Source organism: Limulus polyphemus, unplaced genomic scaffold, assembly GCF_000517525.1.
Source record: "Limulus polyphemus unplaced genomic scaffold, Limulus_polyphemus-2.1.2 Scaffold388, whole genome shotgun sequence".
Lineage (NCBI taxonomy): Eukaryota > Metazoa > Arthropoda > Merostomata > Xiphosura > Limulidae > Limulus > Limulus polyphemus.
In genome coordinates, this window is record NW_013665998.1 from 236,933 (window position 1) to 262,036 (window position 25,104).

At 32.7% G+C, this 25,104-nt stretch overlaps 1 protein-coding gene and 1 long non-coding RNA gene across 3 annotated transcripts in view; one reads left to right on the plus strand and one right to left on the minus strand.

Moving 5' to 3' along the window:
- LOC106457897 (proline-rich protein 5-like) overlaps positions 1-18,120 on the minus strand; it is a 53,573-nt gene extending 35,453 nt beyond the window's left edge. Inside the window, exon 1 of the mRNA XM_022383955.1 lies at positions 17,944-18,120. The gene's annotated coding sequence lies outside the window, so the exon portion shown is untranslated. The remainder of the gene's footprint in view (positions 1-17,943) is intronic.
- On the plus strand, positions 11,099-16,362 carry LOC111085435. Of its 2 annotated transcripts, none has more exons than XR_002610267.1 (3): positions 11,099-11,258; positions 13,156-14,114; positions 16,125-16,362. It is a non-coding gene; the product is annotated as an uncharacterized LOC111085435 (long non-coding RNA). The 2 variants fall into 2 exon arrangements; XR_002610266.1 differs by lacking the exon at positions 11,099-11,258 and adding an exon at positions 11,545-11,743.
- Positions 18,121-25,104: the final 6,984 nt, after the last annotated feature.

Genomic DNA, 25,104 nt, shown 5'->3' on the forward strand with positions numbered 1-25,104 from the left:
AAAAACAAACAAACAAACAATCTATAAATATAAGTTTATATACCGTATGACGTGTTCTCCTATTTGTATCCATAATGCCATATCAACTTTCATAAAGTACCTACTAGATGGCACTAAAAACTGATATTATTTTTATTTTGTTTTAAGTTAAGCACAAAGCTACACAATGGGCTATCTGTGCTCTGCCAACTACGGGTATCGAAACCCGGTTTCTAGCATTCTAAGTCCGCAGACATACCACTGTGCCACTGGGGGGCTTTATTGCTCTTAAGACTGGTTGAATGTCCATTGCCAAGCTTCTGTATTGCAATAAAGCAAAGAAAAACCAAAGATAAAATACGTCTTAAAGAATCTAAACTGTAAGTGAAATTGATAGGGCCCATATTTAAAATATATTATGATGACTTTTGTGACCAAAAAAAAAAAGTAATGACAAAAATGATAGAAGTATCTGTTAAATAATGAAACACTTTGAAAAATGTAGCATTATTTCTGTTATTTAATCAATATTTATTATAAACTCGTTATATAGAAAATCTGAAAAAAACTGTAAAAATCAGGATCGCCAATATTCATATAGAACTATCTGTTTAAAAGAGATATTTAGAAACCATTATTGCTTTAAAATTTCTATATGACTTTCACTGTTAAGTTAAAATAAGACAGACTCATCAGTAATAAAACAGCTGATTCTTCTGTGGGTTTTAAAGTTATGTTTCTCGGTTATATTAAGAGCCCAGTTTAACAGTAATCTTTATCTCACGCACAGTTACGTTTTTTGTATCAGGTGTTGTGAAATGACAATCAAACACTCCAATATGTTAGTTCTCGTGTTTTCGTCATACACCCGTGTTTTTACCTCTATCCATATTTGATAAAAGATGATGCAATCGCAGAGCTTTCATACTATTCCAATAATATTTTACCATTGTCATTAGAAGGTATTGTTCTGACACTGCCGAATAGTTTATAACAATAGCAGTATACTAGCGGTGCACATCTGCTTACAAAAACATTTACTTTTATAAAACACATGCGAGAATAGTCGTGTTATTACTATATCTTGGTTAACTTTCAACATTAAATTTTTATATCCTTTGGGAAACAAATTGATCCCGTAATGATCAATCACATACCACTCAGCAATATCACCTATGTTAGCATGACGTTTATGATATGTCCTTCTTCAGTCTTTTGTTTGTTTGTTGCTAAGCTACACGATGGGCTATCTATGCTGTGCTCGATTTGTAACGTTATAAGCACTCAGACTTCTCGTCGAGTTACCGAGAGGCCCTTCTTCAGCGTCACTGGTCTCTGAAGAAGCTTGTGGTATCAATCTCTGGAATAACTACCTATTAATGTGCAACTATAACAACCAATAATTTGCTTGTTTGTTGAATTTCGCGTAAAGCTACTCGAGGACTATCTGTGCAACCTGTCCTTAATTTAGGAGTGATAGACTAGAGAGAAAACAGATATTCAACAGAACTCTTCGCCAACTCTTGAGCTACTTTTTTTACCAAAGAAAAGTGTGATTGATTTTCACTTCTTTATAGTATCCCGTGACTTAAAGGGCGAGCATGTTCGGTGTCAAGACTCAAACTCGTGTTCCGCATATGGCGTGTTGAGTGCTTTAACAACCAGGTCATCAACTAATAATTTTTCAAAACATTTACAAATGAAGAATCAATTCTTCCGTGTATATATTTATTATTAAAATTTTAAGTAAAAGCTAAATATAAAAATACACTTTGTGTCACGTCTCTCTAACCCATCAATATCATTTCCTTGACTAAATATTACAAAATATAATTAAGTTTGGTTTTATTTTCCATTTAATATGGTGTTTTAACTGAACGATTACCATAGCAAAAGTTTACGTTCATCCTCCTGCTCTTATTTGCCGTTGTTAGTGTATTAATGATTGATCTCGTGTTAGAGTTAAAGAAGTTAAAATATTTTTGAATCTCCTCAGTGATGCATATAAAAGCCTTTAAAATACCCCTCTCTTTTAATTTGTCATTACCTCTTCTGAGTGCTTGGAACTTAACATAATTGATAACATACTCATGATTCTCAACAGTATTGGCATACTGCAAACATGCTGCTTTAAAAATAAAACACAAATGTTGTTACTGATTTTTCACAACGGACTGGTCGTACTCTAGTGGTTAACGTGCCGGACTGTGAAACCTAGGATACGTGTTCCCGACCCATTGTCGCAAAATCCTGCTCCGTTGTGAGCATTATAAGAGTGACTGTCAAATCCCAATATCTGAGTAAAGTAATCCAAGAGTTAACGATGGTTCGTTTGACTAGCTGCCTTCTCCCTCTCTAGTCTATCGTGTGCACAAATAACCAGAACAGTTTCACAACATCTAAGACACTCGGCTAAACTACTTGAGCAAACAACAACGATCTTCTATCGCCATCTAACGAGTACAATAATCAACAAGACCTTCTCGAATTTTTCAACATATAACGTCATTCGAGCTATACTAGTTTATCAGAATAAAATCGCAATAAAATACAATGACGTTATTCGCTTTACATGCTGTTAGTCGATTGATGATAAAATTCAAGGTAGTCTTCCTGAAGACTTAATGTGAGTTAAGAAAATAAACACATATGGATGTTGAAAATATATCAGCCGATTGGCACTCGTTGAAATTATGGAGGAGGTCTGGCAGTCGCATGCATCACTTACGTTTTGGACGATTCATATGTACTATATATATGTGTTGTGCCCGGAGTCTATTAAGCATTTCATAACTTGATATTAAGCATTTATATCTGCCGTATTTAGATTAATTTCCAGAGAGATTTTACGGAATAAAATTACCTCGAGTTGATAACATTGTGATAACTTAACGGTAGAAGTTATACTATTTAATTGGAATTGTTTAATATTATTTCATAGACTTCTGTTATTTAGTTTCAATCTTGTTCAATAGGTGACACTACAGTATCGAGTTTTCTTATTCAAATATGTTTAGATTACTTTGCTTGTTTTAGAGCAAAGCCACATTGGGCTATGTCCACCGCTGAGAATCAAACTCCGGATTTTAGTATAGTAAGGCCGTAAAGTTAACAATGTCCTAATGGAGGATAAGTATGCTTAGAAGTAACATAGATTAATCTTTTTAAATATATATATTAAAGTTTTTGTTTGTCATTAAGAGAAAACTTATTTTCCAATTTTGTTTTCATTTCTTCAGGAACTAAAAAATCTAAAGAAACATGAACTACAATTCATAATCGTTTTCCAAAACTGTAATATACAAATTCAATTCACGTTTTATTGGTACCGTAAGTTACATTTATTAATATCATGTGACGTTATCAAGTACAACATAGGTTTTTAAATTATTTTAAAATAAGAATATCATTTAAATATAACATTTTTGTCTCTAACTCACTAGTTTTAGGTAAAACAATTACACGCTAAAATTTTGCCTCCTTTTGAATTTAAAAACCATTTTAGTACTTTTTAAATTAAGTATTTGCAACCTTTCACTGAAATTTTAAGTATTTAATCTTTTTTGAACTTAGTAAAATCAAATTGAAAAGTGATATTCGTTATTCGATCGCTCTTTACCAATTATTTGAAAAGGTACGAGAATTGTTTACAGTTTAATATATGATATCTTATATTTCTGCTCTTTTACATATTATATGCAATTTCGCTGATATACTGCATTATTATTAACTACATCTGATAAAAGTAACTGAACTATATAGATAAAACTAAAAGGTGACTTATAAGTTAATGAAACTAATCCATAATAACACAGTAATTCAGAAAAAGTTTTATTGTACTCCTTGAAGGAACCCTAAATATAACAGAAAACTTTAATATTCCTGTCAACAGAGGATTCCTTACTAACAAACTTTGGTTTAGCGTTTATAAACAATAAAGAATTTCAAATATTGACAATAAATTACAAAGATCGTTTGTTATAATGCTTCATAATAATGATCTGTGCTATGTTACATATAAAGATTGTATTCCTTGCTACGCACAAAGTTACACAATGGGCTATCTGTGATCTGCAGATTGATATAACAGATTTTGAAAGTGTACCTAAAAATATTAATATTTCAACTTTTTTACCTTTATTGGTAAAATAAAGGTAAAAAATTGTGATGGTGTTATTTATTGAAACATTAGAGAATAAATATAGGTGCTTAACACATAGGGCAGAAGGGGCATGACACCCTAACTTTTTCCACTTTGTGTACATGCACTTTTAACAATAATTATGTTAGATTGATTTAGGTTTTCCTCCCCCTCCCACAACTTTCTAACAACGTTAGGCAGTTTTGATATTAAATAATGTGATACTAAACTAACCCCCGGAGGCTCAACTATAAGCTTAACAGCTTATAACGCTAAAATCCAGTGTTTGATTCCCCGAGTTATTGCTTTGTGTGAATGAACAATACATATGCAATGCACTCATACCCACCACAGGCAGGTAGTTGAAATAGATTTAACAAACAAATTTCTAGGGGTGCTTGAGTCTTAATATGAGGGTCGCAGATTCGAATCCCCGTCCCACCAAACATGCTTGCCCTTTCAGCCGTGGGGCCATTATAATGTGACGGTCAGTCCCACAATGCGTTGATAAAGAGTAGCTCAAGAGTTGGCAGTGTTAACTAGCTGCCTTCCCTCTTGTCTATGGTTTCTAAGTCAGAGACGATAAAGCAGATAGTCCTCGAGAAGTTTTGTTCAAAATTCAACAAACAAATATTTAAGATATAAGGCTTGTTTGTTTGAAATTAAGCACAAAGCTACACAATGGGCTATCTGTGCTCTGCCCACCACGGGTATCGAAACCCGGTTTCTAGCGTTGTAAGTCCGTAGACATACCGCTGTGCCACTGGGGACAGATATAAAGCAATTAATCAAATTATAACTCAGGTATTTAAAATAACAACATTTGACTTTAGTAAATCATTAATTTTTTAGAAATATAAGTTATATCCAAGTGTGAGAAAAATACGAGTTTATTACTGATTCATAAGCAGAATTTCAGACTAGGTACACACTATCAACTATCTTATATAACTGTTAGCTTTGTGTTATCAAATTTAAGTCGAACAAAAGACAGTCCTGTGTTTAAATAGAAAATATTACTAAACTATTTTATGCGGAAACGTGTTTTATACGGGTGCAAAAATAAATACGTTTGTTTCTAAATAACATTTTAAAATATCCATTCACATCTTTTGTCAATAATGTACAATAGCATATGCATAATTCTAATAATAATATTAAAAAACTACGCAAGTTTAATTAATAGCCGGTATTATTAACCGTTTGTCATTTTATACATTCTTGTATGCATAATTCGAATAATTAATATTAAAAACTACGCAATTTTAATTAATAACCGGTATTATTAATCGTTAGTAATTTTACGCTTTCATAAGGAAGATAAGTCCCAGTAGAAGATAAATCCCTGTAGAAGCCTGACTTTGTAAGGCGTTGTAATGAGTAATGAAAACATTTATTAAACTATGCTTCACTAGGCGTCCTCAAGGACAAAATGTGGTTCTCTGTGAATACGTTTAGTGCTAATGCCTTTTGTGATTGGTATTTGGATCAATGTTTTTGTATTTTATCAAGATGGCTACAGTCATCTTTGGAGCCCAAAAAATGTCGTCTTGATTATTCGATATATATATATTTTCCATTACCTTGTAATTGTATATGTCTCTACTAATAATAATTGAGCCATCAGAAATATTCTCATAGACAAATTCGTCAGTCGTAGGTATTTTTGTAAGTTGTCCGCATATTTTTAGCAGATATTTTTGTTAATGAGGAAAAACCCAATAGGTATGACACCTGTAATTAATTTAAACAGCAGATATACGAACACGCTTTTTCTAATCCACCATGAATGGCCAAAGCTAACATTGTTAATTTTCGCCATAAATGTAAAAAACAACGTATAGTTTTACGTGTTATTTCCGGCACTAAGAGTGAGTCCACGATGATCTTTTCTGGTAAGTTCATTTTAATCAGGCTGCATCCGAGTAAGTTATAAAATGAGAACCCAAAGTGGATAAGTCAGAAACTTTTAGGTCACTTGGTTTGGTTGTTGTTGCTAAGCGCAAAACTGCGCATAGGGTTATTTGGGTTCTGCCAACCGTTAATATTGAAACCCGATATTTAGCGCAGTAAGCCTACAGACTTACCGTTGAGCCCCTGGGGTGCATATTTTTAGGAAAAAAATATCTGATTTTACTGTATTTCAGATGGAGCTTTGTCTAGGTTTGTTGTGAAAATGCTGCGGATTCACATATTTTGGATCTTGAATTGTAGTTTGTGGTCTTGAATAATTGAGAAACAAACTTTGATCCTTCTTGGATTCGCTGAGAATGATCGACTCCTCACTTCTTACATTCGATGCGATTGAAAACTTCAACAAGTCTGTACAAAGTTCAGCTTGGTTCCTACTAGTTAATGGTATTACATTATCAGGCTCTTCTAAATTATCTTCGTCGACCTCTTTGATTTCGTCAAAAGTCACTGGTTGAGTACGATAGCGGCTACTCCTTCGATCCCGATTTCTTTTCTGGCCTCGTTTGTAACTCGGAAGGATGTTTGTAACTGAGGGTCTGTGTAATCGTGAGAGAGGTTCTGGATACGTAGTTTCGAGAATGTGATACACTCCTCTGTGAGGTGAATCTTCTGTTGTTTGACTAGACATCGTCTTGCATCTGTAACACTTCAAATAGATTACTCTCATTCAAATTCGGTTTCAATGCATAAATAGTAATTTTCTGTCATATACATTAGACAAAAAAAGAAGCATCACAGTCATCAAAACATGCAAATGACCGAAGTAGCATTGTTAAAGTATTTCTAGAAGAAGTTCGTTTGTTTGTAGTTAAGCACAAAGTTACACGATGGGTTATATGTGCTCTGTCCACCGCGGGTATCGGATCCTGATTTTTAGCGTTATAAGCCCTAGGACTTACTTCTGCGCCACTGGAAATTCTTCTTCAAAAGGATGTTGTTGTTTGTAATTAAGCACAAAGCTAAATAAAGGGCCATCTGTGCTCTGCCCACCACAGGTATCGAAACCCGGTATCTAGTGGTATAAGTGGAATAATATGAATAGTTCTGTAATACTAAGGTTTATTGGCATGATACGTAAAGCACATTGAACAATATAATTATTTCGGTTAAATATCTAAACTTCACTATTTTCACGAGGATTGGTCAGTAGTGTGTTTAAAAACCTATCCAGAGCTTTACCACAAAAAAAAAGAAATAAATTCCTAAAATGTTGAATATTTTGTGTAAACATTCAAGTATTATTTGAGTATAATATGAATTTTGTTCCCATGTGGGCTTCCACTGTACCCACAAACTTAATAAATATTTCTAGATTATTGCACTGTATAGTGAAAACGCCACTTTCTACCCATCACCCCTTCCTGTCTCTTGGGCCTAACGAAACTTGGAATTGGCCTTGAATATGGACTTTAGCAACAAATATGTTTTTTATTCCATTGATAATAGCTTTACTCTTTTTAATTTGTCTTAGAGAGAGAGAGATGTTTGAATAGTTAGCTTTTGAACAGTTTTTATACATTTGTTCAATAATTCGTATAAAGAGTGGCTGGTTGAGGACGCCAATATCTTGTAATGGAGCAATCTTCTAAACAAATATAATAAAATAATACAATGTATGTGTATATATATAATATGTGTGTATGTACATATATATGTATGTGTATATATATATATACACACACACAAGGCTTCTCTTCTTAAAATATTTATTTGCTGGTTCTGTCATAGAGTTCAATTCGCTGCCTATTGGTTAGTGTGATTAGATCTGATGTTATGTGGTTCGCATCCCATTATGCAAATAAAAAGAAACCGCTCTCCTCCTGTTAAGGAGAGAGGTGCGTTATGAGAGTGAAGGTTAAATCTCTTTATTCGGTTTGATAAGAATAGTCCAAGAGTTGGCAATGGGTGGTGTCGATTAGCTACCTTCCCTCTAGTGCCTCACTTCATAATTAGGAACGGCTAGCATAGATAACCCTTGTATAGCTTTACACGAAATACAACAAGAAGGCTAGCATAGATAACCCTCGTATAGCTTTACACGAAATACAACAAGAAAACATTCTTGAAAATTAACATTATTCTTATTGTCTTTTCCTTTTTTATTTATAAATGAACTAATATTTTAAAGAAAAATCAGTTGAATTATTTAATTTCTTTCAGTATCGGATTTTATTCTTATTAATGCTAAGTGAACTTATCAAGACATAAAAAATTTTACTATTGTTTGGTGCGAAAAAATGACGCTTTTCACCACCTTTGGTTACTTATTGCTTGGCCAGATTTTTCGTTAGTTTTTTGGGATAATGAATGAGGATGTAAAATAAGTAGACAATAATAATAGTACACATTGGGATGATATGAAATAGGAGTTATATGATATATTTCAATATCATTAAATATCATTTAAAAATATAAGCTCTTAAAATGAGTATGAATACAACAAAAGATTTTTCAATTTGATCGGTTTTTCAATTTCTTTTTTTTTCAATAACACCCATCAGTTCTTTATTATAAAATTGTCTCCCGGTGGGACACCAATAAGTCTACGGACTTACAACACTAAAATCCGGGATTCGATTCTCTACGGTGGGCACAGCAGATAGCCTAATGTAGTTTTGCTCTAAAACAAATAAACAATGCTACCAAATTAACTTAATCAGGCTATTAACTGTTAAATGCCTTAAGTATCATTCTTTGATAAGTAGGCTATTATAACGTATAAAGTATAAAATTAATATTATTAAAAAGGTGTTGTTCGGGATATTTCATATTTCCAGGTGGCTAAAATGTTCAATATTGGAACAGGTAGAAGATACAAATATCGAAAAAGTGCGCGATAAAGACACATTTAATTCTATTATCAATATAAATGAGAAGATAGGCTTGGACGCCAAGGATGTGTTTGTATTTCCTCGATTGTAGGAGCATTGATGTCTCTGACCGCAACTGACCGGAAAGTTAAAAATAAACTATGTAACTGATCTAGATGTAAATTGGCAGCATCAACAATTGGGTCATTCGTAATGTTGTTGTGAGACACATAAAATGATAAACATTATTATCATTCGATATGTTATTATGTGCGTGATAAATATTCCATCATTCCAAATGACAAAACAAACAAAATTCACATCTTAGATGTTTTCATTGTAATTAAACGTGCACATGAACACAAAAGTAATGCATAGTGGTTACCAGTCAAAAGGGTATTACAAATATATGCCTATTGTTTATTATTATAACAATAATATAATAACGTATCTGAAATAGTTCGCTAATGCTTATTTTTTGTTGTTATTATAACTAATGATCAAAGGTTGTCTGCACTCACAACCATGTTACAAGTTATCGTATATAGGGTGTTGTAACATTTTATACCGCCACTATGTGCATTTATATAGATGGAAATATACCACTAAATATTGATTTACGCTGCTTTCGTTAATTAAATAAGTAGATAAAATTGCATTATGCGCTTAAGACCGATACAGTGATAAAAAAATTTAAAAATCCGAAAAAATCTGAAAGTACGGATGAGATGAAAGCTTAACTATAACCCTGAAAGTACAGATGAAATTAAAGGTTAACTATAACCCTGAAAGTACAGATAAGATGAAACTTAATTATAACTCTGAAAGTACGGATGAGATGAAAGCTTAACTATAACCCTGAAAGTACAGATGAAATTAAAGGTTAACTATAACCCTGAAAGTACAGATAAGTTGAAAGCTTAACTATAACTCTGAAAGTACAGATGAGATGAAACTTAATTATAACTCTGAAAGTACGGATGAGATGAAAGCTTAACTATAACCCTGAAAGTACAGGTGAGATGAAAGGTTAACTATAACCCTGAAAGTACAGATGAGATGAAAGCTTAACTATAACCCTGAAAGTACAGATGAGATGAAACTTAACTATAACCCTGAAAGTACAGATGAGATGAAAGGTTAACTATAACCCTGAAAGTACAGATGAGATGAAAGGTTAACTATAACCCTGAAAGTACAGATGAGATGAAAGGTTAACTATAACCTTGAAAGTACAGATGAGATGAAAGTTAACTATAACCCTGAAAGTACAGATGAGATGAAAGTTAACTATAACCCTGAAAGTACAGATGAGATGAAAGGTTAACTATAACCCTGAAAGTACGGATGAGATTAAAGCGTGGAATGTGATGTGAGTTTCTAAGGACTCAACCTATAATTCATGAATAGCTATTTATTGTTCTGGCTTAGATGGTGTTACGACAAATCTTGTTGTAAGAAGTGTCAGCTCTGCCTGTGTTCTTTAAATTGCTACATCTATACAACAACAGTTTCTTTTATATTTGAAGAACATGAATTAGTTAAATAAAGACGGCACAGATTGGCAGGGTTTCTAGCTTTATAGTAAAGTGAAACTCAACCTTTATTTTTACTTATCATTTTTATAAGACACGTATATATCAGAGAATATATATCACAAAATCATGGCTTTTATATCAATAAATCTTAGTTTTTGTCACTGCAATAACGAAGTTTGCGATTTCAAAAATCTAAATTTTAACTTAAAAGAAATTTTAATGTACATGATATAACTAAAACAAGAGTTTAAAATGGCACTATAAATCGAATCGGTTAAGTATCTAACTGATGGTGAAACCAATATCTTCATGTTTTCAGTTTCTTTTTCATAAAGGAATGTAAAACTTATGAAAAATCCCTTACTCAGTGACTTGACCTTTTAGTCAAATCTTGAGCTACAATTTCTGTGAAGTAGTACGTTTGGCCGATATAACAATTTTGAAGGTGAAACCTTAAAGACAGGAGGACGTGTTTCCTAAACAATGCATGAAATAGACATGGAGAAATATTTTGAATGTTTTTTAAACCAATATTCTCCAATTATGTCTGGAGACAAACCATGTGGTGATTTATATATCTCATTCACTTTGTCAACCGAACTTAACAATTTATCCAGTGAAGAATCCTTAGTTTGGAAAATAGTTCCAGTTTTTTGTAAGAATAATAATACATATTCATGCGCCAATGTGAAAATACATTAATGTAATCGAAGAAATCTCATAGTGCATTCATTTTCCAATTTCTCACACACATGTGCATATATAAGACCAATGGAATCGTTGAGATTGTACAGGCTAGAGACTTTGGTTAAGAAGGTGAGTCGCCAGCTTCACATTGCACTAAAAAAAATCTAGTAAATAGTTATTACCCAAGTCTGGAATTTGTGAAGATGGGCGTCAGTATGTTACTGTTAAAATAGCTATGTGGCAAGTCTCCTTGGAATATAGGAGAGGTACTGATGAAGTTGGCTTCAGTTCAAAAATCTCAGTGCGTAACGAAGAGGTATTTACTTCTACATCTAGCTTGTCAGTCTTTACTCTTATTTTATTATGTATGATGTAAAGTAGAATGTTTTATAATATAGAAATTAAATATCTGAAACTACCCCTGGATAACAACAGATAATTTCGGAAATAAATGTGACTTTGTATGCTTTAAATAATTTACTCAAACTATATATCTACAGTAAGAGAAACAGAAGTAATACTACGTTTATTACATCGCAATACCCCCCCCCCCAATTGGGCCAGCGGAATACTTGAGGGTTTATAACCCGCCAAGTCAGGGTTCGATAACAGGGGTGAGTACAGTTCATTACGCAACTTTATGCTTAAAAACAAAAGCAAAAACATATAGACGTAACAATAATTATTTGATTATGTTTTGTGTTCGGTATGAATAATATGTATTTAACATAAGTATTAATACAATTTATATTTGAAAAACATTTGCTGGAATACGATGACAGTGCATGATGCAAATATACTCTTATGGAAATATAGATGATATAATATATTTTGCACTGATTGAGAAAAAGAGTTTTAAATAAATGAGGAACAGGTGGGCTCTATTCAGTGGAAAGTCCACAAAGGGAAATACATGAATAAAATTGTTGTTGTTTTTGACACCAAGACAAATGGATTTCTTTTTTGTTAAATTTGACTGGGGAAACTATAGTTCATACTTAAAAATATGTTTATTATTTATATAGTATCCCTTCTGGTACCTACTATAATTCTTTCATGTATTTTTTTAACTTTTGACCAACATATTCATACTACTGGCATTGGGTTTCTGCTAGTTTTCACATTGTAAATGTATCTTTTTCGAGCGTTCCTCAGAGTATCACTGGTACGTTTACGGATTTACAATGCGAGGTTTGATTATCCGTGATAGGCAGAGTGCAGAAAGCCCATTGTGTACCTGTGAACTAAGAAAAGAACGAGAGGTATTTCAAGTAAAGAATATACTTACATCATGCAATCGAAAACAAAAAAGGGGATAGTGATAAAATAATGTTTTAATAATGTTCACAACGTTTCGGGCTGGGATGCTCTTTCTCTGGTGATGTTAAACTTAGAGAATTCCATGACTACATCCTCCCAATCATAAAGAATGGTAAAATCAATATTGTGGTTTTTTTCTGTTACCATTGGTTTCGACTTCACTAAGAGACACCGCATATATATTGGTGAGAATGTGTGGCATTTTAAGCAATACTACACTGCTTACATTAATGGAATTAATGGGGAAGAACTACACTTTAAACCAGTAAACCAAGCAAAAGTGTAAGTTATAAATATGATAGAATAATCTGTTAGTGTAAGTCCATGAGATCTTCCCTGAGGAAAACAGTAAGGTGCAATGTTATGAACTTTGTGAATATAAAAACTACATCTACGTTAACGTTTTCTATGTCACTAAGAAAGATCTAATACTTTGTCAAGCCTATGTGAACTTAATTAATACTCTTCAATACATTTAATCCTTTTATATAATCAACTATTACAAATTATAATTTACTAAAGTTTGTGAGTAATTCATTACGCATACTTTGTAAAAGTTGCAAGGAGATAGTTGCTTCAGGTTAGCTATTGTATTATTTAGAATTAATGCCTTGTATGCTCGCACTTTAAGACATAATAACTTCTATGTTGAACAGTTTTTTATGAACTGTTCCTGCCTTTATCTAATTTGGAGACTATTTTTCAGGTTTAGTGATGACTACTTTATCAGGTTTTCACATAGTGCCCAAAACGCCGTATCAAGGCTAGACAGGAAGAATTCAAGGAAACTATTCAACATGTCGTCAACACATAACCTAAGTATTTCTTTTAAATACTAATAATAACTTTTAAATGTAGAAGTATAAAGAAATGTTCGTCTAAAAACCCTCAAGTATTGCCCCATCTTGCAGTTTGGGCCTAATACAAAAAAAATCGAGATTTTGTCAACAGATACTATTTCAACGATGACTGTCCAACAAAAAGCACGAACCATTCATTAGTACACATACTTCAAGTATGTTGCTCTTTAACTATCGAGCAATGCAATATAAGCGATGGTATGAGCAGTTCAAAGACACAAGGTAAGAGTATTCTCCGAGGAGCACTGAAAAAAACGAACGTTAGCGAAGATGCTGCCCTCTCAGTAACTAAGACCTTTAAACATTGCTAAGGGAAATTTTAAGATTTAAAAACACACGGTGAAACTCCTGCTGATTGAGCAGGAAAATAAGGCTGAACTCATTATGGACACTATTTTCTCAACAGGAAAATTATGACTATACATTTTTCATTTGGATTATCGTGTCCGATGTGGCAACAGTCCATCTGTGTGGAACAGTCAACAAACTTAACTATCTTGCGTAGAACGTGCGAGACTCGTCAGAAACTATTGTGTTCTATTTCGCTAATGAAAATCTGTGGTCACTTTCCATGATATGTTTCTGAATCTCTGAATTGGCCATATAAAACTAATATTCTGGACACTTTGTTATCAACATCTAGCATCACTTGGCTTTTGACAGTGGGGTCAGATCATATCTATAGTTTTTGCCTCACGTCCAGATACACATGATGATCTCAAAGATCGTATATCACGGGAATAGACACCCGGAGATGTGCACCAAGGGTAACAGGGGTTATGTGGAGGTGGTACGAAACCTGAGGGTAAGTAGATCAAAACGTCTTCATCCTACTTTATGTAAACTTAATTATATTTCAAAACGTGAGAAATCATTCATTGAGCCTTATTTAATAAGTATGAAGTCTAGAATAAACAAAGCTAAAACCTCGCAGTAAAAGAGATATAAGTAAAAGTTAATTAAATATTAATATTTTATTCTTTTTACAGGGCGATTTAATAAAAATGCGCCTGGTAATATGCTTAAGGAGACATTTATTTCCCTACAGACAAGTAGTTTTTACTTATAAATAATAATTAGAAATATGGAATTTTTTTAGCACTCTATCACTTGATACGTGTACATTAACAGCGGTGTGTAGCACTGTAACAACTGAAACGTGTAGAGTAACAACACTGTATAGCACTTTAACAACTGAAACGTGTAGAGTAACAATATTATGTAGTACAGTAACAACTGAAACGTGTAAAGTAACAACATTATGTAGTACAGTAACAACTGAAACGTGTAGAGTAACAACACTGTATAGCACTTTAACAACTGAGATGTGTAGAGTAACAATATTATGTAGTACAGTAACAACTGAGACATATATACAGTAACCGTAGTACTTAGCACTCTTAAAAACTGAAACGTGTAGAGTAACAACAATATGTAGCATTCTTACAACTGAGACATATACAGCAAAGGCAGTATTTAACACTCTTAACAACTGAGACGTGTAGAGTAACAACAACATGTAGCTTTCTAACAACTGAAACATGTACAGTAACAGCAGTATTTAGCACTCTTAAGAACTTAGACGTGTACAATAAGAACAATATGTTATAACAACAAAGACGTGAACAGTAACAGCTGTATGTAGCATTCTAACAAATAAGAATTATATAATGATAGCAGTGTAGCATTTTAGCAACTGAAACATGTACAGTAACAGCAGTATGTAGCATTCTAACAAGTGAACACACTAACAGCAGTTTGTAGTATTGTAACAAGTGAAACATGTACAGTACAACAATATGTAGCATTCTATCAACTGAAACATGTAAAGTAACAACAGTGATTAACACTCTATCAACTGACAGTGTTCAGTGACAGCAATATATAGCACTAACAACTGACAGTGTTCAGTAATAGCAGTATATGTTATTTCAACTACTGAGACGTATAAAGCAACAGAAGCATATAACATTCTAACAGCTTAGACGTGTAAGTAACAGCATTATGTAGCTCCTTAACAACTGAAACGTGTACATTAACAGCAGTATGTTGCACTTTAACTACTGAGACGTGTAAGGTAACAATAGTATGTAGCACTGTAACATCCGAAACGTGAACATCAACAACATTAATTATAGTCTACTGTCCATTATTAGCATATGAACTGTCAGTTACTAGTACAAGACAGATTAGTCGACAGATTTATATATTTCTTAAATCTCATATATATTGGATTAAAATAACACACTAGGTTGTTTTGCAAATTACTTAGAATAATGATAATGAATTATCCACGTGCAGAAATATGTTTCCTTGGTTTTTCAAATATTAGTAACTTACAGAAGAATTAAAAATCAAACTATTTAAAAATGGACGTTATCATAAGTTACAAAAGTATCTATATAAATAGTTTGTCAGTTGTTAGTTGTATGTCCATGTAACTACTTCGCAGGGTGTGGATGGATCTTCACCCAAATCGGTATAGAGGTTCATTAGGTCCATGCCGGAATACATACAAAATTTTATTTTGTATTTTGCGTTTTGCGATTTTCATGGGCGTTTTTGCATTTTTGCCAGAGGACGGGTACTCCAGCTAGTTTATAATAAAGTAACAGTTAACAAAATATGTGTTGAAGTCGGAAAACGTGATCTAAAGCTATAATAAAAGTTTTGTTGCAAGAAACGAAACATTATAGATAATATTGAACTTTGTGTAGTCAACCACAAAATATATTGTTATTATTATTATTTTAATGAGCGAAACGTCCAAGATAATTGTCGTAATTGGCTAGTTATATTCATACTATTATGGCAGGAACTAAACTCTGGAAAAAGATGGAAGACCCAATCACTCAGAAATGATAAGCACAACGGACTTTGAAGGGAACAAAATACGGTGTGAATATACAATGTAAACAATGTGAAAAGGATGGAAGACCCAATCACTCAGAAATGATAAGCACAACGGGCTTTGTAGGGAACAAAATACGGTGTGAATATACACTCTAAACAATGTGGAATTACAACTCTAGATGTGAAAAAATACTTTTAAAGGAAATAAACTTAAAACGGTATGTGCATATGATTCATTCATTTACTATTTTAAAAGTGCTTATTCTCACAATTTTACCAACTTAAGGAAATAATACTAAAATCACATCAAAGTTCTAAACAATTAAAGAAAACATTTTTAAAGTATTTTTTTTAATAATTAACCTTATACTTTACTGCATCGAGAACATTTTTTTTATTTTTAATGCCATTCATTAATGACATGTACATGTTTTCACTGTATCTACACGTTGACAACTTACTCACTATACATCAGGACAAGGCTTTTCAGTGGCAGAATACCTTCTAAAATCAAGATGTGTAATTGTAACAGACACACAACAAAGCAACGTTTAACTGAGACATAAATATCATATCCAAATATTTATAATAAAGAATTTATCATTTTTAAGACGGCTTATCAGAAACCAAGTGCTGTCGAGGCTTGAATAAAGTTGGAATGAAAAAAATATATAGAACTTTGTTGATATGAAGAATTCAAATGCAACCATAGCCCATTACCAATTTATTGTATTTGTGCTGTTTGAGACATTAAAATTTAGTTTAGTTTAATACTAGTTCGTGAAAAGGTGTGTAATTGAAATTCACTTCCTATTTTCACAAAAGCACGCTACGATAAGATAATGTTAACACAAAATTCTGAAGACTAAAATACTTGCTTTGTTGATTATCTTAGTAACATTAAATTGAAGTCATTGCAGAACATAACTAAGGAATACATGATTAAACACCTGCAAGTTTTTTGTTTTTTTTACTTCATGTTACGTCTATCACTACCATACATATTCCTGTCTGTAGAGCAACGCCATGGGGGTTTGAAAATTGTGTACCCTCATAAAGAAATGTTCCCAGGTGTAACTAAAAATCAATCTATTAATATTAACTTAATTCAGGGCAAGCTATATATTTAGGGCGAAAATAAAATTCAACCTAGAACAGACAATTACTATAGCTAATTAAATATACTTTTTCTACGTACTTATTTATAAAGATTAGAATGCATTGTTTCATTAGTTGGGTTCCCTCGCTGTTAACGATGGAGGTTTTATCTATAAACGTAGCAGTCTATAAGTTAATCTGCGTCATTTTGGTCTGTGTAACTTAGAGCGTTGAATGCGTTGTCCTCCATATAAAACATGACCACTTCCAGTATAGTATTTTATTACCCCACAACTCAATATATGATGTACTACTAGACCTTTCAGTCAACAACATATTTTAGTTATCTAGCATCCATGTTAAACGTGTAGATTCACACATAAAACATGTACTGGGACATTTGCTACGGAGTTTTCACTCAGCATCACACATGCAGTTGTTAGCATTACGAGCGGTCTCATTTTATTGAGTAGCAGTGTTCACGTAGAAAAATTATGTATAACATACGCGTGATCGGTATTTCAATAATCATCACCCATTGCCTCATTATGACTCACCTTCCTATTTTGATCTAATATCCTGGATTATTTGTTAGTTTCCGTCATCTTTATCTTGGTAGTAGATTAAAATCATCAAGAGACAGAGTTATTACGTTGTAATCGAAACGACGAACGTTTACTTACCGTTTGTATCTTAGAAAACGCAGGTTTCAAACAACGGCGAGGTGTTTTAAAGTACAGAAGAAAGAAATAATTTTCTTTACTTTCATAGCAGAGTACGTCATGTGTTTGTTGGAAGCTTCCTTGTCTTGCGACTTCGGGAAGATGATAATTTCTGAGAAACGTCCAAGCTAAATTTGTATTTGAAGGGCAAGTAAGTCGCAGATTATAGAACTACTCGTTCTCTACGACGTCAGCTGTAACTAAGTCACGTATACAGAACGTCCTTTGCAGACACATTTTACTAGTACGTTTAATCCAATAAAACTACTAGCATTTTTGTCATTAATCTATGTTTACTCTTAAAACCAAGATCTTTAAGCAGCTAATAGAAATACGTATTTATCCACGTAAAATATTTATCGTCTGCAATTAATTAGAAAATATTATGTACAAAAGCAATCAGTAACTCAAATAATAATAATCCGAAAAAAAAAGAAAAATGTAGTTAGAATCTGAAGTTCCCAGATTTCTATTTTTCACAAACAATCTGTTTTTATCGGATCAATAAAAAATGTAATATGCAATTAAAACATGTTCAACTTAAAAATATAAAATCATCGATTTTTAACATTGCGAAGTTTGGGATCTTACTCATATTTTTACATTATGGCCTTTGTATTTAATAAACAGTTAAATCTTACTCGCATTTTCGATTTTATATAAGGCGATATCATTATGATGAAGCAAATAAATGCTACAAACTGCACGCATTTCAAAGTTTTTGCATTTTATAAATCTTGTGAAATTATCTAAATATTGAATAACATATGTTTATATATTTTGGTATATAAACATATACTTTGTACAAATTAAGCTATATTTCACAAACTTTGAAATGCTTGCTCTTACAGGTGTTTTTATATTACTAGTTGTTTTATATTGAAAAATGATAGTTAAAGGTATGTTATATTACTCTTCTTCTCATTGTATTTGGTATTGTTCAACCTGAGCGGCACTACATGATCTAAAACACCCAGGTCAGAGACACTTATGGTTTAGCCAGCTATCTATTTTTTAGAATTACTGTTGAAAGGTAAAGTAATCAATTAGCAGGATTGCTGAAATAATTATAACACCACCATATCTAAAAGTACAGACCGTATTTTGGTTTTATTTGGTGGTTCGTAGTAACTAGATCTGAAAAAAAAACTATAAAAAAGGCTTTAAAACAATGTATCTATTAAAATTGTAATTATTTTGGTTTCAAACAATAGTTTAACATTTTGCACTTAAAATATGAAAATATAAATAAAATAAAATTAGAAACTATAAATAACTAAATTACCAATTTAAACCTCTCTATAAAACTTTTCATGAAACAGCCTATTTCAAACTTCACAGAACTAAGAAGACAAAAAGAGCTAAAGCTCTCTTTATAGATCATAAGTTCTGATAATACAGAAATTAAAATGTTCAGAACAGTTTAAATAACACTTGCAGTTGTCCCCCACTTCAGGATTCCGCCTCACGCTCGGGGGGGGGGGGGGAGATGTCATCCAGATGATTATGTCATAGTGCAATAAAGTTTCAGCAGAGGACGCGTTAGTAAGCGGTCACGATGTCATAGAGGATGACGTCATACATCCACAAAATGTCACCAGAGGGTGCGTTGCTAGGCGGCCATGATGGACGATTATGTAATAATTACACGAAATAAAGAACGTGTTGCTAGACCGCCATGACAGGCGTCAATGACGTCATAGTTTCACCAAGTTGGGCCAGTATAAAATCGATCAACATGTCTCAATGTGACTATATTTAACACTGTCGGTTTTTAACACTAATTTATTCTATACATTTCCTGACCATTTATATTTAAATAGTCCTAAAAGGATGATATCATACATTATTTAAAACTTACTGTTTGACTCTTTAATTATAAAACAATTGATTAAAAATGTTCAGTAATATGATTATAATTAAAAATTCTGGACACAATATTCTCTTTTTAAAAGTATATTAATTTTCTCACAATAAAGATTTTTCAATCTGATCTACATAAAAAGACACGTCTATTAAGGGCGTATTTACATGAAAACATTTTTCAACAAAATCATGAACAAACATATCATTACTATCTTTGTGGGATCCAAATATAGGTAGGAGTTTTGGTTTCGACAGATGTCGACAACGATAATAAGCACAATATATACAATACTGTTCACACACAGATGAATATGGTCCTTGCTGTACTTTTTCTAAGTCCATATTCGACAATTCTTTTTGATGAATTTTCTTATGTAGTGATTATGTGGAGATAGTCCTAAAGTATCAAATTATTATACTTTTTAATTTCGACCAAAATAAATACAGACCCAGTGGCTACCGGCTTTATGACTCGGATCCACGTTGACAATGTGTGTGTGTGTGTGGACACAAATCTTGCAAGAGTATGGAATAAATTTAAAATGTGTTCATAGCTTCTTAGATATCAATTATGATGTTTCTAGACTGATCAATTTCTAGAATTGACTGATATTCTTCATATGCTAGAACATTTATAATGTTAGATAAGGCACTACCAAAACGTAACTTTCCCTGTTTCACCAAGGTAAAGTGAGAATCTCCATCAGATAGATCCAGTGTAAGATCAAAGGCAAAGAGTGTATATCCTCCCGAGTATTCGTCATATCCTATATCAATTCCTTGATCTTCGTATATTTTCACGTTCCATTAAATAATGTTTCGTAGCTTTGTAGGTACAGCTCAGCATCAAAATCTGGTTGTGAAGGTCGAGCGGGAATTTAATTTCTATCCACGTTTATTGCCACGAAAATGGTACTGTAATGCTTGAAATTGTATGGATTTTTCTTTCAAGATCCATACATAGTTATCAACACATCCTACAACAAGACGTGTAGGTTCTTGACCCAAAAAAGCATTATCAATAGATGTATAGATACATGAGAACGACTTGCACACTATATATGTCAAAGGATATTTATCTGTTCCTTTCTGAAATGTTTCAGCATGCAACAGAATGACTGACGGGCTGATCTTGACTTTTCGAATGTAGATAGAAACGTGTTGTAATATAATTTTGGATTCCTAATCATCGTTTGACATGATATAAAACGAAACTTTACTTCGTATGAGTCACATTTTTATACTTAAACCATTAGGCAATAACTTGTTCTGTAATAAGATATCCAAATGTAGACGACCGATCATGTCGACTGTTTGTCGACTACCCACTGCGTCTTTAACGATGTCAAATGACTTCTCTTAGCTTCACCATTATAACTCAGTAAAGTTTCTATATAGGCCTTATATACATAAAGGTTGTGAAATGAAGAAATGAGTTTGTCATTCCGGTGTAAGTCCACTTGAGAAAATAGAGAATGAAGTAACAGGTTGACAGGTGCAGAGGTATGTTTATCTTTTCTTATGTCTTTTGGCCCATCATGCTTTACAATATTTGCCTTTACATGAAGATATGATTGTGCATGATCTAAATATTCATCACCTGATCCCGATATAGAAAATTCGATGGGTCCTCTGTCGGTCACTAAAGATAGAGGATAATAATCAGTCCATTGACCTTCAATTGACCACAGGATTTTTCATGTGGTAGGAGAGTCGATGTTCTTTGTCTCTTAGCTTTAGATATGCTGAACACGGGTACTTTCTCTTTCTTTTTTTTGTTATGTAGAATATCTAGAGCCAGATTCTGAACTCCTTTTATTGCTCATCATTTTCCAGCATCGACAAAAGGTTTTCCTTGTATGATATATTATGCTAAATTTATGCCTGACTGAACAGCTTGTTTTTCTAAGGCTAATGCTCCTCTTTTTCAGAAATGGTATAGCCGAACGAAACAAGTTACTCAAAATGTCTCCCAATCCGTGTCCCCGTTAACATTGAGTATTAGCATAATAAAGTAATATGTTTCCCACTTGGTAATCGTAATATGTATCCGATATGACTTTTTATTGATAGTAAGTAATACTCATGATTGCGAAGATAGAGCATTATGGTCACCCCTTCCTTGATCAAATGAGATAGGCCGACTAATGTCGTCCTTTCTATCAATCTCTATAGTTTGAAAACTTTGTTTAGAAACGGGTCTGTATTGAGGATTTGTAAATGTTTCAGTGATTATGTCTCCATCCACACTATTAACTTGAACGATTTGTATCAGTGGTACATATACATCACCAACAGTACTATGTTCCACAATATCTGATTAAACATAGAACAAAGAACATCTACCATGCGTGTTAACAGTATATGGTGCTATGGTGTGATAATTATTAAATCCATGTATAACTGATAGTACAGGAACGAATGTTATAGAGGCTCCGTCATTTACATTCACGCTTATTTTTCTGGTGAACAAATCATAAGTAAATAAAAGTTCATTGTCGGGTTTAGGAAGTGTATCTTCAACTTGGTTTAAGATTCTGATTGAATCTTCAGATTTTTTGTAATGACCTGGTCTAATATAATTTATTATGGTAGCAGAGTGAGAGCCTGAAGAATATGATATCCATCCTGTACCGTCAGGTACGTTATGCCAGCTATGTGGATACTGTAATTCGACCAAGGCCACTTCCCACGAACCTTCAAGGTTGATAGAGCTCGGAAGATGAGTGATATGGTTTGTAAAAGTATTATTAGCCAAATAATTCATAGAACTTTACTAGGTAACATCACACACAACTGATCCATATTGAATAACGAGAAATAGAGTTGTGCATATTATTTTATGATGGCAGGCGATTCAGATCTGTTTGAGGGATCCAGCTATTAAATGTATTGGGATATCCTTTCTATTTTATATAATATTGTTTGTTTTTTGCCCTTCCTTGTTCACATAATATTTCTTCTAAAGCACAGACGTCATCTGGAGATCAAATAACTATTTGTAGTAAAATGCTCAATTTAATTTTTCTCCGAAATAGTCTTGCAGTTTACGCACTGGTGGATTTCTCTCTATTCTCTGGTAAATCGTAAATATTTAATCTGTCCATGAGTTGTAAAGTGTTTTCCACACCCCAGCCTGATCAGAGTGATTAACATTTACTGGTGTCAATTTAATGATGTGATGATACGATTTATTATACGCACTGACCAGATGTTTCAATACAGTGATATATTTATAAGTTCCATAATGAGTAAAGTAATACCACATTCTAGTTTTAAATGTGTGATCAAATCTTTCTACTATAGATGATTTTGTTTTGCTATGTGTAGTAAAGAAGTGAATGTCTTGTTCCTTCAGATATCATTGAATTAGTAAACTCTGTCCCAGCGTCGGTTTGAAGTTTACAAGGCTTTTGACTCTGTTTTAAAATTTATTTGAAAGATCTTGCACCTTTTTTTCCTTAAATGGAACAACTCATTCATATTTAGAAAACACGTTGATACACGTGAATAAATACTTAAACTGATTGTTATGTTGACTTAGGCTAGAGAGATCAGCCTGCCCATGTTCATCGATCCCTGAAATGATAACTCGGTTTCTCGAAAACTTATATTTTACTGGTTTGTGTTAAGTTTATGTATCCTGTCAACTTAACCAGTCTTTAACCTGATTTAGAGTTACGAATTTACCTAGTGCTTTTACAGATCTAAATAAATGCTGTACTCCACTAAAACTAGCAGGATGTGTAGGGTTATAATAGATAGATTGTAGGGTTTTATTTAATATTATTTTCAATGTTGTCTACTTTTATTCAATTTTTTACCATCAACTTTGTCTCTAAGAATAGTAATAATTTGTCCTTTACAACAGACGATATTAAATCTTAGACGACTCGAGATATTACTAAGCCTAAATGACTGACAACAGCTCATGATGAGAGTAAAGACACAAATGAATGAATATTACAATAATATTTTATTTAAAATGATCACATTTAGATACAGTATGTTTAGGTCTATTAGCACGTGTAGCATATTTCATATACTTCCATACGTCTACATTTACAACAACTTCTTGGAGAATATTCATATCTGATAATCGTTCTGCAATTTTTTCTAACCTGTAGGGTTAAAATTCTTTCATTTTTATATCATATCCTTGATTAGGTCGATTATGTTACTGTTTGGGATGGATCTTTTACTAATTACTAATTCTGTACAATCATTCCATGTTAAATCCTTACTGGAACATATCAAGTTTGATAGAATTTCAGCCTTCTTTTTATATTTTTCAGGGAACACTGTTGATGATCTCTAAATTTTCCTGAGTTGGCGATTCCATTTTAATTTTAACAGATTCCATGGCTTGTGAATGAAAGGTCCGATGATGTTGTTGCAGTTGGTTTATCATCTTTGATTTACTGTCTACAGAGAACATATTATTTTGTATGACTGAATTCATATCGTTACCTATGGAGTATAATACTTTATGTACCAGCCTTTCATAAACTCTGGATTGATAAAGAAAATGTACCAGTTCTTCATGAATGAGAACTGTTTGTTCTGTCATATTTTTAGATTCCAGCAGCTTTACCAAAAGCCCATCCTGCCAAACCACCAAATAATGAAAGTATTGGTGCTACAAGTAATGTTAAAAATCCTCCTTCCTGTATTAGCAAGTTTCTTTTCTGTTTTCTTGACAGCCAATACTCTCAATAATGACTTGTATCATCTAAGTTTCTGCTTTTGTATGTTTGTCATGGGAATATTGCCCTTTAAAAGATTTAAAGCACATTCACAAATACTCAAGATAAATTCATTTTTAGCTCCAGCAATTATTCCTTTAATCTGTTTATGTGTTGCTTTAGGTAATGCACGGAGCATCTCTTGATGCTATTTAATTCTCAATGTCATATGAATAAATGAAAATATATTGTGAGTACAACATATAAAAACTATTTATTTATACATCCATTTAGATATAAAATCTATTTTTTCAAACTACACTGATAATAATTGTTAATATGAAATGGACAGGGTAAAGTAGATTTTGGAAGTTGATTAACATAGAGGTATCCAAACAGTTCTAGATTGTAACAACGTATTTTCAGCAGACTTCTCAATATCTGGGTTTTCTCTCTCTCCCCTTTGTATAAACGGTGGTAAAGTTCTCTCTCAACAATCTGGCCACACTCCATAGGTAGGAATGGTCAATATTACCAGATTTCCATAGAATGAGATGAGTGTGTTGCATCA